Raw genomic sequence first — 15,428 nt, forward strand, 5'->3', positions numbered from 1 at the left:
TCCTGACAACCTGCTCCTCCCACCAGCCGAGGTATAAACCTGCAAAGCTGGGGGCGAAGCAGGTTCCCCTTGCCGTCCCCTGGGTCTGTCTGTACAAAACTTTATTGAAAAGAACAAAATTGTTTTTTAAACAAATTGATCCTTTAGATAAAATCTCTATTTCTGTTTTAGTAAAAGAGTAATTAGAAAGATTTACCACTGTCTTTTGGTTCTTCATTTCTTGGCTTGGCTGGTGGGAGGAGCAGGTTGTCAAGGAGTGAGGTTAACTCCGAAACGCGTTGGGCACCCGTTTGCTGTAAATAAAAACGTCTATTTGCACCGAGGCCACGGCACCAGTGAGTTTCATTTCTCGCATAACTGGATTTGGTTGGAATATTTCGGAGTGGCGTCCCGGCAGTGATGCCCGCCATCTAAAGTGGCTTGGAATATATATATATATATTGATGTCAGTATTTAAACGCTGGTGTTTCTGAGCATTGTCATGTGATCAAGTCCGGGTTTCCCGGACGAAACGCGTCATGCTGCTGCCCATTTTGGAATAAAGCACTCATCTTGGCCCTCAATGTTCGGTTGCCTCTACCTGATTTCCGTGCGTCCCTTCGCGCCTCAGGATTGTGGATTGATATATATATATGTGAGCAAGGGCAACCGCCCGAAACACGTCAGACCGGGAGTTTCTGTTAACTTGGCTGAATAAATAAGATCTTGCCTGAAATTTTGGGATTCGGAGTGGTCTCTGTTCGCTGTGCTGCTGCAGGAGGTGCACCGACTGTTCAAACCAGATTGATATATATATATATATATATATATATATATTCACTGAAAAAACCATAGGTTATAGACCATATATAGTTAGGAATTAGCATTTAAAAAACCTTATTTTACTCACACAAAACCATTGAAATTCCATATATAGTTAGTTGCACTAACTATATATCGCGCACCCGCAATCCACTGCTGATGATGTCACATATTACATCATTCATGACATGGTCAGTGACATCACTGATGACATCACTGATGACAACATCCAGTGATTATGTGTTTCTGTAAAGTTTAAATATGTTTTACATATTGAAGAATGAGTGGATGTATAAGTGTCTGAATGAAGGTTTTAGTAGGTGCGTGATTGACTGTATGAGTGAGTGATTAAATGCGTCTTACTGAATGCACGGGTTAGTGACTAAACTGTCTGAAAGTGTGCATCAGTATCTCTGTTGTTGTGCAAGCTGCTGCATGTGTTGATCAGTAGCTATATAAGTAGCTATATGGGTTATTGATTGGTTGCACAAGTATTTGTATGGGAGACTGAGTGTGTGTATGGCTGGCTGGGAGGTGTGTGACTCTGTGCAGATCAATGTGTACTTGTATCAGTGATTCTATAAGAGAGTAACTATGTGTTAGTATATGTTTCAAAAATGTAAGGTGTTCTGTGTTTAACTGTATAGATGAGAAAATGGAAGTGTGATTGATTCTTTTCAGGACTGACTAGGTGTGTGAGTAACTCCATGAATGAGTGGCAGAGTGTGAGTGTCTGTATAAGTGTATGAGTGCATATGATAGTGTTGTAAAGATGAGTGATTGTATGTATGAATGATTGTATAAGTGAATGTGTGTGTAGACATAGGAATCAGTGAGTGCGTATGTAGTAACTAGTATTGGTGTGTCAATGGTTTCAAAAATGATACTCTCTATTTAACACTGGGTGTAACGGAGGTTATATTACAGTGTGAGGAGATGCATTGTATTATCACATGAATGATATCATCAGTGATGTGATCATTGATGTCAAGTGTGATGTCATCAGTGATGTCATTTAAGATGTCATCAGTGATGTCATCAGTGATGTCACTGACCATGTCATGAATGATGTAATATGTGACATCATCAGCAGTGGATTGCGGGTGCGCGATATATAGTTAGTGCAACTAACTATATATGGAATTTCAATGGTTTTGTGTGAGTAAAATAAGGTTTTTTAAATGCTAATTCCTAACTATATATGGTCTATAACCTATGGTTTTTTCAGTGAATTTTCAAGGTTTTGTAAATGCTAATTCCTAACTATATATGGTCTATAACCTATGGTTTTTTCAGTGAATTTCAATGGTTTTTTAATAGCAAATATCATAAGCTGTCGAATGTCAAGTACGTGGTAAGTAAAAACATTTTCGTGTTTATGCACACTGATCTGCTTTGAATGCTGCCCCCCACCCCTCATTTCTATTAGGAGTACTCTCTCTTTGCAGATAGTGAAGGGTAGTTAACGCAGCCCTTTGCCCCCTTTGTAATCCGTCGTGCCTGCTTCTCTCTCCATTTGATTGATTGTTCTCTTTGGTTCATTCTCTATTTACAAACAAGCACAGAGTCAAAATACTCTGTTTAGTCTTTGCAGATAGCGAAAAACCGTGTAAAAAAACAAAAGGAATCGAGCAAAATCAGTAGGCCACTAATGGGATCTCTTTTTGACCTCGCTAAAATAGAAACATTAGGAACAACCTGTTGAAAATAGCAATGCGTATGTACATAAGCGGCGTTCATTTGTGTTCACAGTACCCCTTGTTGATTGTTTGAATCGAGCATTGAATTGTTCGAAGTTGGTTCTCTTAAGGATCTTCTCTGCCTGCAAACGAGGAAGAATAGGAATATTCTCTCTCCCTTTGCAGATAGTGAAGGGTAGGTAACGCAAGCCTTTAACACGTCGTACCTATTTCATTCCTCATTGATTGATTGATTGTCCGAACATTGACTGTTTGGGAATTAGTTCTTTTTGGAGGTATTCCCTGTTTGCAAATAAACGTAGGAAAATCTTTGCAAGTAGTGAAAGGGTACGTAATGCGGACCTTTCTCCCCCGTTGTAATCTGTCATGCCTATCTACTCCCCACTGATTGATGCACCTGTTTCACCCGGACCATTTACTAGACATACGTCATCTGGCCCGACCAGAGAGCACCCCTAGTGAAAAGGACATATGCAATAATAACGAAGTGATCACTGTATCCTGTTAACAGAAACTTTAGCATGAAACAACCTGGAAAGAAAAGAATAGGAAATCGAAAATCAGTAGGCCACTGATGAACATGAACTTTTATTAAACAACGAACAAAGAAACGATAACATAACGTAATGATAAAACCTATTAATGTCCTAGAAACAAGAAAACGTTCGAAATATGCCAGTGGTGAGAGACCAGAAAAACAGTAAGAGAAACCAAATCACCCCTCGCTGTCCCACCGCCTGCCACGCCAAAAAAATCGATAGACTAGGGAAAATGCAAGTCAGTAGAACATCCGCCCCCACTCTGGAAACTTCCAAGGTGGGGCAGGGTTCCGGCTACGCCCAGCCGGGAGCAGCCCATATAAGGCAGGTCCTGCTGCCACGCCTCGGCCAGGAGATCCTAACGTAGGGTGTAGCCGGAGGAGAGGCCGAGACCAGCGGGACCCGGCCAGGGGATTGCCTTTACAACGCTGAACAGTTGCAGGGGGGGGGGGGAATGTCTCCTCGACCCTCCCCTCTCTCTCCCAGTCCGGCCGCGGTGGCCCTTGAGAGTTGCAGGTAGTCCCGCCACATGCTCTTCCGGTCCGGCCACCAACGGTCGGGGGGCCTAGGCCGACGGGATCCGGCTGCAGCCAATAAACCAAGAAACCCGTTCATGGGGCCAGAGCCAGGGGCGTCCGGCCGACATCTACCGGAAGCCCGGCCCGAAGACGGACGGGACACTTCTTCTTTCTTGTATAATTGCTGCAACAACCCTGGGGGGGGATGTCTTGCACATGCCTCCGACCCCCCCCCCCTCGTCCTCATCGCCTGGTCCGGCCATAACAAATCTCAAGCGAGACGCCGTGGGGTGCACTGGGAGGGAGAGACGGTGCGAACAGGCCTCTCCCGCCTCCCCAGGTGGAGGCTTCCCAGCTGCACCCTCAGCGCTCCAGGCGCCCGGAAAAGGGTTCTTCCACTGTGGCCATGCTGCAACGTCTCGCCCGGCAGGGTGGAGCCCGTCCGCTCATTTGACCCCGCGATCGCCAGTAGCTACCGAACTCTCAAAATGGCGGTCGACCTGACAAGAGCGGGCCCAGCATAAAGAAATGGCCCGGTCACTGGTTGACTCCACCACCGTAGTCCTCCACGGCCTTGAAGATTCTAGAGGAGCCGCGGGAGTCTCCGACCCCCGATGGGGAATGACTGCCATGATCACCCGTGGAGTGACGAAACTGTATCCGCGGGACGTCGGCGCCAGCCTCACTTTGAATTACTAGAATCCTGCAGACCTCACTTCCGGTGAAAGCACAGTGTGACCCGGTAGGAAAAATTGTTGCACCCCCTCCCCTTTTTGACTGATAGTTCAAACCACCGATCCTTTCCTTTGCCCTTTTAACGGAACTTTGGACTGCCTCCCCCTCTTTTACATTTTCTAGAGAAAACAAAACATTAACCACTACAATAACATAGCAGTTGACACCAGCACTGTTTTCAAATTGAAAACCAACAACATCTTCAACAGAATCCTTTTTGTTTCTGCTGTGACCCTGCTACAGCACAGGCATTGTCCCCAGCAGTAATTCTGCAATGCCGGTAAGAATAGCTGTGGTGCCTACTGGACTCACTCACCCCCGCGGCGCCCCACGCCGTTATTTGCTGGGCGGCAACTTGCTAGACATCACTTTCGTGCCATCTAGATTTCAGCGCGTTCTGCTGCCTTGGAACTATTCGCACAACAGACCGCTACTGACAAGAATATTTCATTATTGGTGCTGTCAATTTCAATAAATCTATTGGATAATTCAAAAGAAATTGCCACGGTCTCTTCGTTGTTTAAATGTTTTTACTGTTTTTGTTTTGTTGTATATATTTATATGTTATTAAAGTTTTATATTCCTACTACTTTGTTGGAGTGCTATATATTTTTAATGTGACACATAATTGTAAAAACTTTGATGTACAAAGAGTGATTCCTGGAATCTTCCGCTTCAGGCTCGGTCCCCTCCCCAATCACAATACAGGATGGTTTTCAGATAGTAGGAACACGTGTGGTGTGACGGATCTCATCGGGTGTGGGCCTTCATCTACTATAACTCCTTTGAAGAGGGGTGAATCTTTACAGCTGGGGCCATAAACTACATCTGCAGGGCTAGCTGATAGCCTGGACAATTGGACACAGAGGAAGAGGAGTGTCAGAGGGTGCGGTAGTGAATAGGGCGAAAGGGAGGTGTCGGGCGGGCACAGTGTGATTCTCAGGGAAGAGCAGCGCAGATGGGGGGAGGTTTATTGCCCATGCATAAGACAGAGAGCGGGGGTGACCAGTGCCTGGGGAAGATGCTTGCGAGGGTGAGGAGCCATGCTACGAATCGACAGCGTGCAGAGAGTGGGTCTGGTCAAGACATCTAAAATGGCTGCCGTGCACGACAAAAGTGTGGCATTTCAAAAAAGGCAAGATGGCGCAGACAATGTTTTTCAACACTTCCTCATTTCCTTCTAATCGAACGTTAACAGACGTTGGGGCATATTACCAAAGTTAAGCGATATTTATCGCTAACGATGCTTACCAACGAATTTTTTACCGCTAAGCATCATCAGAAATTATCGAAGATAAACCTTGCTATTATCAAGGTTTATCACAAATGCGATAATAAACGGCCGCAATGCATGAATATCGCTAAAAACTCAGCGATATTCATACATTACCGAGCTAATGCTCTTAGCCATGTTATCCACCTCCCATTGGATAACATGGCTAAGAACTGCTCAGGGCAGGTGTTACTTTTTGGAGATATTCGCGCTTAGCTCGAATATCTCCAAAAGTTGGTAATAGGAGATAGATATCTTGCATGTTGTAATGCAAGTTATTGTGGTATATGGAACTCATACCATAATCTCTCAGGAAAGCAGAAACTGATCCTTTTGGGACCGCCTAAAAAGGCCTAGGGGGTGAGGAGTACTCTACTTTGCCCCCTTTTCACGTTCCGAACTATTTTATTTTACTCTCTTCTGTAATTACACAAAATAGCAGCGATAAGATGCATCGGAGACACACAGTGAGAGAAAGGAGGCCGGAGATGAAGAAGAGATGTCAAATACACATTGGAGATAATATAGTGGCAGAAGGGAAGTAAATATGAGTAAACTTACCATGTAACATAAAAATGTTGCACTGTACACTATAAGTCTCATTTTATACTACAATCACTTCGCTACAACCTCATAAATTAAAAATAAAAATGAATAATGTCTCAAACAATTTTTGATTTCTAAATATATAAATCACATATATCTAAATATGTGGAGAAGCGTGGCTCAGTGGTTAGAGGCGGCAGACCCGGAAGCTGAGATCAGCCGTGGACCAGGGTTCGATTCCCCGCCTCGGCGGGTCTCGGGCTCAAAATTTCCACGGACTCGACAATTCTCGCTCCGGTGCCTACTCGACTCACGGGGTCACACTCTGAGACTCTGGGCAATAGCTTGCTTAATCTCCACTACGGCCCCTCGCGGCGGGATGCCTGGCTTTCACCTTGTGAATACCCTGCCGGGGTATCTCACAGGGGAATACCAGGACGGGTTCCCTAAGCAAGCGCCTTGAGACCCCTGGGTGATTCGTGCGCTATATAAATCGAAATACATTTACATTTACATTTACATATAAATTTATTCTTCAGAATTTTCTAAATTTGAAAGAACTAGTAACATGTCCTCATCAGCAATGTCCTCATGAAAAGTCTCCAATAATGATTCTTGTAACTCTATGGTCTCCAAACACTCGATAAATTCGCCATCAAGAGATTGATCAAAAAAATCATTCAAGTCATCTCCTCCTTCTGACAATATTTCATTATTGGTGCTGTCAATTTCAATCAATGTAGTGGAATCATTCAAGTCATCTCCTCGTGACAATATTTCATTATTGGTGCTCTCAATTTCAATCAATGTAGTGGAATCATTCAAGTCATCTCCTCCTTGTGACAATATTTCATTATTGGTGCTGTCCATTTCAATCAATCTAATGGAATCATACAAGTCATCTCCTCCTTGTGACAATATTTCATTATTGCTGCTCTCAATTTCAATCAACGTAGTGGAATCATTCAAGTCATCTCCTTGTGACAATATTTCATTCTTGGTGCTGTCCATTTCAATCAATCTAATGGAATCATACAAGTCATGTCCTCCTTGTGACAATGTTTCATTATTGGTGCTCTCAATTTCAATCAATGTAGTGGACGATTCAAAAGAAATTGCCACGGTCTCTTCATTGTGAGCCATTTTATTTTGAAATTGCTTGCTGTAAATTGCAGAAAAAAATAATCACTTTCATTTATCGTTTTTAGTAATACATAATATAAAACTAACTTTATCAAGTATTTAGTATAACAGAAGGACTGCAAATAAATAACAGAAAACATTTTTCAAATTATCTTCAAGTGTACAACATAGTTCCCCTTACAAATTAACAACTCACCTTTTCAAAAGTAGGAAAAGTGTTAGTACTGTGTAAATCAAACACCAGAAATTCACCACCAAAAAATTCCTCACAAATGTACCTCAGACAGTAGTATCACAAAATGGCTGTGGTTTCCTCTCATTTGACATATATACATAACCAATTAACTTTCATCACACACAAATACAAAACCAAAGTAACATTTTAATTGGTTCTAAATTTCAACACTTTCAAATGTGTTTTCCCCATGCAATTTTCCATAGGACATTTACATACGTCTACAGCCTGAATGGCTGAACGGAATTACACCAAACTTGGCAAAATGGTACATCAAACCTAAGAGGTCAGGAAGGATCTACTATGCCCCCTTATGGTCATTTCCCCCTTCGCTTTGGCCTCCTCTTGTCTCTCAATCCTACCGAGAGACAAGATGGCGGCCGCTACGGACTGTTTGGAATGTTGACAGACGCCGGAGAACCAATCAGCTTCGCAAAGCTCCGTAACGCGAAAAGTACGCGAAGCGGAGCGCTGTTACAGATATATATCTTTTTTTGAACGTTAATTTCTCAAAATCCACTGGAGCACATATATTGAGACCTAGCAAAGGCACATCGGGCTACCAGTCCCTAATATTTTACCAAGTTTCGTGCAAATCCATTCAGCCGTTCGATTATTATTATTATTATTTTTTTTTTTGCCCCGCGGGGCCCTTTTAAAACCTCCACATCAAACCTAGGGGGTCAGCGAGGATCTACTATTCCCCCTTATGGTCATTTGCCCCTTCGCTTTCGCCTCCTCTTGTCTCTCGATCCTACAGAGAGACAAGATGGCGGCCGCTACGGACTGTTTGGAATGTTGACAGACGCCGGAGAACCAATCACCTTCGCTTCACAAAGCTCCGTTGCGCGAAAAGTACGCGTAGCGGAGCGCTGCCCAGTCCGCGGTTACAGATATATATCTTTTTTTGAACCTTAATTTCTCAAAATCCACTGAAGCACATATATTGAGACCTACAAAAGGCACATCGGGCTACCAGTCCCTACAATTTTGCCAAGTTTCGTGCAAATCCATTCAGCCGTTCGGGCTAAAAGTGAGGCCAACCGCCCTATGGAAAACTCAATGTTAAAAACACGTTTTGGGACCCCCCTTTTTTCTCGGCCCCCCCTTGACGAACCCCCCCCAAATTTTCAGGGGCTGCTCAGAAACAAAATGTTCCATTTTCCTGAAAATTTCAGCCAATTCCGTCCACAAACGCCAAAGTTATTAGACATAGAATTTTCAAAATTCCCATAGAGAAAAAATCCTAACTATATATACCTACTGGCGACCGCCAGTAGGTAATATATATATATATATATATATATATATATATATATATATATATACTAATATATGTGTATATATGTAAACATATAAACATATACATATACAGACCTATAATACAGTAACTACCCTGCAAAATAAAGACTTTGAAGGAAAGCCATTAAAACTCACCTGAGAAATAATAACTACCAATGAAACTACTGTGATACAATGACTCCCAATGTAAGGTCTGCAAAGTAACGTTAGCATGCCTAGAGGCTTGAACACAAGATGAGCTGCTTGCACGGTCTTTTTTCAGGCCTGTTCTATTTCTCTTTTCAATATTTTCAACCCTGATGGTTGCAGGCCAGGGGATGAGAGGTGCCACCTTGTGTGACGACCTCTATGCTAGAACTGTGGTAAAAAAACGGTATGCCTCTCCGGACCATCACCCTGTTTTAGGCTTGCACTTTGCTCGAGGAGTTTTCTCTCATCTGGGAGCTAAAATAATTAAAAATATATATGACTGCTCCGTGGGAAGATAACATGCTTGGGGGGGACACATTGTGGTTGGTGGGCCCTGTGTTGAATAAGTATTTACTAATAGGTTGCATTACAAAGTCCCTACTTGAAAAGAGTCGCAAAATGGTGTGCCTTATATATATATATTAATTAGGTAGGAGAACAGGGGGCCCAATTCACAAAGGTAAAGCTAGACGAAAATCTAACTTTACGACTTTCGGTATTCACAAAGGTCATTTACTACTCATGAGTGCCCTTTGTGAGTACCAAAAGTCGAACTTTATGACTATCAGTATTCACAAAGGGCATGTACTAGTAGTAAATGCCCTTTGTGAATAACGAAAGTCATATAGTTAGACTTTCGACTCACTTTACCTTTGTGAATCAGGACCACTGTTGGTAACCTTCAAGGAACCGCAAGTCTCCATCCCTGTATTTGCATTCCCAAACTGGAAACATATTGTTAAAGTAGCATGGATACCTTAAAGAAGCAGGTTCTGATTGCATAATGTTTTCTATTTGGGAAGACATGTGGTGGGCAAAGCAGTGTCCGTTGAACCACTGTCTTCACAGCCCGAGGCCACCTGACATAATTCCAATGGCTAAAGTGAAGACAACTTCCCTTTGGGAATCACATGCCACCTCAACTCGAGTGTCAGTATCTGCTCAATAATTTGCAACCAAAATTCCAGGCCCAAACCACTGATGAATATCATTGTGAATCGCTATAAGGAGGGGATGCCCCTTTCAGGCCCACTTATAATTGTGATCTTTGAATGAGTTGCAGAAACCCTTTTTAGGTTTCGCCTTGCCGAAAGCTGCGCAGCAGACTTTCGCGCAGGCGAAATCTTATGAGTTACAGTATGGATGTTTGTGCCGCCTCTCTGTTCCATTGGCTAGCTCCATAAATGGAGGCTAGCCATTGGAACAGAGATCTGTCCGTCATGGCCGGACCAGATTCGTGGGCGTTCCCGACAGTTTTTCGCATTTTGCCCACGTCATGCGGCTGTGGGCGTGTGTTGGAAAGGCGACCCCAGGGGAGACAGAAGGTGTCTGACTGTCCGCCCGAGACCCACCTCTCTGTATGGAATAGGCCGAGCACCGTAGGGGGGCCTCCTTGGCGAGGCTCCTCTCCTACAATCGTAACAGCAGAGTAATCACACTACTTACAGATAGACACGACACAGGGAAGATGTTCACAAGAATCTTTATATAAGTACTCAAAGCAAGTTCTTGGCAGGATAGCGGCAAGGATCGAGGGATCCGTAATGTCTTGATCTTGGGGGAAAAGGGGGTAGCGGGACAGTCTTGGCACCCACTGGTGCGTGGATAGTTCAAGGGTTCGGGCCGCGACAGCGTCAGCAGGGCCTCGAAGGTGGTTCGGCGTGGTCAGGCCGCGACAGCGTCAGCAGGGCCTCGAAGATAGTTCAGCTTGGTGAGGCCGCGACAGCGTCAGCAGGGCCTCAAAGGTAGTTCAGCGTGGACAGGCCGCGACAGCGTCAGCAGGGCCTCAAAGGTAGTTCAGCGTGGACAGGCCGCGACAGCGTCAGCAGGGCCTCGAAGGTAGTTCAGCGTGGACAGGCCGCGACAGCGTCAGCAGGGCCTCGAAGGTAGTTCAGCGTGGACAGGCCGCGACAGCGTCAGCAGGGCCTCGAAGGTGGTTCAGCTTGGTCAGGCCGCGACAGCGTCTGCAGGGCCTCAAAGATAGTTCCAGGTACAAGAGTTTGGGTCAGGATTCGCCGCGACGAGGTCAGCAGGGCTTCAACTCCAGATACAACTACTGTCCTGATCCAGGGCTGGCCCAGATATAGGACTGGAGTCCTTTGATGTCCGGACCCTCGCGCCTGGGGGTCAGAGGGGCCGGGATGAAGGTGTCCAGACACCCAGCAGGGGGGTGGAGCCAGCGCCCAGGGAGGCTGGAGGGCGATCGATACCAGGCGTCCGGGGACGGCTGGAGGGCCATTGAAACTTCCCGCCTTTCGGATCTGTCAAGTGGCCACTCGACCACCTGGGAGGATCTTGGTGCCCCGATGTCGGGGCTTCGCTGGGGCCGGGGCCAGGGCGGCGGCGGCCACGTGCTCGGGACGTGATGGGCCCAAGATGGAGTCGGGCCAGAGATGGGGCCAGGCATGGTTGCTGGACCGGCGGCGTTGGCGAGCAGGGCCCGCCGGGGTCCAGGGAGAGGGAGAGCCGTAGGTTACCAGGGGGCGGCCCTCCTTGCGGGTTCGGGAATGTTCGTGTCAGGGGGGTCGACAGCAGCTTGCCGGCGGCCCGATGTCGTCCGGGGCCCGCCAGGTGGAAGGGTTAGGCCCACGCCACGAGGCCGTGTCCAACACACGTCCCCTCCAGCTGAAGGCGGGGAGAGTCACCCATCGTCCTGGGGACTCTCTTCGTCGAGGCGGAAGAATCGGGACAGGCCATCAGCGTTGGCGTGGTCGTTGCCAGGGCGATGCTCCACGGTGAAGTCCATCCCTTGGAGGGAGATGGACCATCGCAGCAGCTTTGGGTTTTCGCCACGCATGTGCATCAGCCACCGTAGGGGCCGATGGTCTGTCTGCACCCGGAAGTGGGTGCCGAAGAGGTATGGCCTGAGTTTCTTGAGGGCCCACACGACGGCGAAGGCCTCTCTCTCGATGGTGCTCCATCGTTGTTCTCTGGCCAGCAGCCGCCGGCTGATGAAGGCGACGGGATGGTCAATTCCCTCGGGGTCCATCTGAGATAGGACCGCCCCGATGCCGTGTTCCGAGGCGTCGGTCTGGACCACAAACTCTCGGCTGTAGTCGGGGGCCTGGAGCACAGGGGCGGTACACATGGCTGTTTTCAAGGTCTCGAAGGCCACCTGACACGCGGGTGTCCACTGCACTTTCTGTGGCCGGTTCTTCGAGGTCAGTTCCGTGAGGGGCCCCACAATGCTCCCATAGTTCTTGATAAAACGCCGATAGTACCCCGTGAGCCCCAGGAAGGCTCGGACGGCGGTCTGGTTGGCCGGGGGTTCCCAGGCTAGGATGGCGTCGATCTTGGGTTGGAGGGGAGCCACTTGGCCGCTCCCCACTTGGTGTCCCAGATAGGTCACGGACCCTTGGCCTATCTGGCATTTGCTGGCCTTCACAGTTAGCCCGGCCCGGCGGAGGGCGGTCAGGACTTCCCAAAGGTGTTTCAGGTGCTCAGCCCAGTGGAGGCTGTAGACCGCAATGTCGTCTAGGTAGGCGGCACTGAACTCTTCTAGCCCCGCCAGTACCTTGTTTACTAGTCTCTGGAAGGTGGCCGGGGCGTTTTTCATGCCGAAGGGCATCACCTTGAACTGGAAGTGGCCGTAGGGTGTGGAGAAGGCTGAGCGCTCCTGGGCGCTAGGGGTGAGGCCGATTTGCCAATACCCGGCGGTGAGGTCGAAGGTACTGAGGTACTTGGCGGCCCCCAGGCGGTCGATCAGTTCATCGGCCCGGGGGATGGGATGTGCATCGGTTCTCGTAACAGCATTCAGCCCCCGGTAGTCGACGCAAAACCGGAGTTCTGGCGGGGTGCCAGGGGCGGCGGCCTTGGGGACCAGGACCACTGGGCTGGCCCAGGGACTGTCGGAGGGTTCGACTACCCCCAGGGCCAGCATCTTGGTGACTTCCTTCTGGATGCAGGCCCGCACTCGGTCGGGGACCCGGTAGGCCCGGTGTCGTACTGGCTGACTGTCCCCGGTGTCGACATCGTGGACTCACCATTGGGTAACCCCGGGGGTGAGGGAGAACAGATCTGTGAATTGTCCCAACAGTTCTTGACAGTCTCGACGCTGCGCGGGGGTCAGGTCGGGGGAGAGAGAGATCCCTTCGACGGAGCCGTCCTTCTCAGTGCACTTTAGGAGGTCGGGCAAGGGCTCGGAGTCGTCTTCGGTCCCATCGTCGGTAGCGAGTAGCAGGCTCAGTTCTGTGCGGGCAAAATGAGGTTTGAGCCGGTTGGCGTGCAGAACCCGGAGGGGATTCCGGGGAGACTCCATGTCCACGAGGTACGTGACGGGGCTCTTGCGCTCGATCACTTTGAAGGGCCCCGACCGTTTGTCCTGGAGGGCACAGGGTTCGACCGGGGACATGACCCAGACCCGCTGGCCCGGCTCGAACTCGATGGAGGAGGAGTGCTGGTCGTACCAGCGTTTCATGTCCTCCTGACTGGCCTCCAGGTTGGCCTCTTCAAGGGTCCGGAACTTCCGAGTCTGGTTTCGGAGGGTCAGGAGGTATCGGTAGACATCCGGGGGTGCGCCCTGGACGGTAGTTTCCCAGCCCTCTTTGACCAGGCTGAGCGGACCTCGGACAGGGTGTCCGTACAAGAGTTCAAAGGGGCTGAACTCCAGGGATTTCTGTGGTACCTCCCGATAGGCAAACAGGAGGCAGGGCAGCAGGACGTCCCATCTGCGTCGTAGTGGCTCCTCTAGGCCCTGTATCATCCCCTTGAGTGTCCGGTTGAACCGCTCCACAAGTCCATTCCCTTGGGGATGATACGGGGTGGTGAACTTGTACGTGACCCCGCACTGTTGCCACAGGGACCGCATATATTTCGATATAAAGTTCGTGCCTCGGTCGCTCACGACCTCCCGGGGGAATCCTACTCGGGAGAAGATCCCCATTAAGGCTCGCCCCACCACGGGAGCGGTGATGGTTCTGAGGGGGATGGCCTCAGGATAGCGGGTGGCGTGGTCCACTAGGACAAGTATGAAGCAATGCCCTTGCGAGGTTTGAGGGTCCAGGGGCCCCACAATGTCTATTCCCACTCGCTCGAAGGGGGTGGTCACTACTGGAAAAGGTTGGAGCGGGGCCTTCACCTTCCCCCCGCTCTTTCCGCTGGCTTGGCATGTCTGGCAGGTGCGGCAGTGGTTGTGTACATCAGTGCGCATTTTGGGCCAGTAGAAATGGGTCACCAGGCGGCTGTAAGTTTTGTCCTGCCCCAGGTGCCCGGCGAGGGGCACATCGTGCGCCAGGTTTAAAAGGAAGTCTCTGAATCGCAGGGGAACCACTAGCACTCGGCTGGCCCCCAGCTCGGCAATTTTCTGTTCACTATATAGGAGGTCGTGGTCCCAGTAGACCCAGTGGGACCCTGAGGTGTCCCCGGTAGCTTGGGCAGCGGCTTGTTGGCGGGTCCCCTCGAGGGAAGGGCAGGTCTTCTGCTCCTGCCGAAACTGTTCTCGGGTGGGACCACCCTCTTGGCGCCATTGGGCGAGTTCGGGGATGTCGCTGAGCTCGTGGTGGTTTTCGGGCTCCGAGGGCCTGGTCTCGGAGTCGCATTCTTCATGGAGGGCCGAGGGTGGTGGCTCGGGCCACTCCGGCTCTTCGGTCGGGGCGGCCTCGGTCGCTGCCGGGGCTTGGGCCGCCATAGATCGGGTCGTCGCACAGACCCACTCTGGTAGTCCCATCATTCCTAGGTGCTCTATCCGCTCGACTTGGGCCCAGGGAGAGCTCTCGAGGTCGTTCCCCAGGAGGCAGTCCACGGGGGCGTCGTCCCGGACGGTCACCTTGAGGGTGCCCGACACTCCCCCCCACTCGAAGGGAATTCGGGCCATCTGGCATAGAGTTTCGGAGTTGTCGGCGGCCCTCACGGGGCAGCGTACGTTCGGGATGATCTGTTCGGGGGTCACCAAGTGGCAGCGGACGGCGGTCACACTGGCTCCCGTGTCTCGGAGGGCTTCGGTCCGTCGTCCATTGATGTGGACCCACTGACGGTATTTTCGAGTGTTGCTCGGTAGCGGGGCCTGGGGGACCATGTCTCTATTGCCCAGGCAGGCTAGGGCCATGGCGGCTGGTTCATACTCGATTTGTTCTTCCTCGTAGACCTCTACGTCTTCTTCTCCCTCTCCTCCCAGAGCTGCAGCAGCGAACTGGCGGGTCGGAGGCCCAGTGGTGCCGGGACACTGGTTCATGGGGCAGAGGGGGTCACTGGCATAGTGACCGGTCCGCTGGCATCTGTGGCAAGTAATGTTCGGGTGGGGCCCCGGCCGTGCTGGGGGGTCCCTCCTCAGGGCCGGCGAAGTGTTACTCGGGGGGAACCCGGGAGGGGGCCCCCGGCCCGAGGCTGGCGGGAAACTTCGGCTCTGGTTCTGTCGTCCTCCGCCTCCCCGCTGGCGGGGGTGCCCCCGGCCGCCCTGACCGGTTTCTCCTATCGGTGTGCGGGGGACCCGGGTGCTCACCCATCGATCTG

This window comes from Lissotriton helveticus, chromosome 5_1, assembly GCF_964261635.1.
Source record: "Lissotriton helveticus chromosome 5_1, aLisHel1.1, whole genome shotgun sequence".
Lineage (NCBI taxonomy): Eukaryota > Metazoa > Chordata > Amphibia > Caudata > Salamandridae > Lissotriton > Lissotriton helveticus.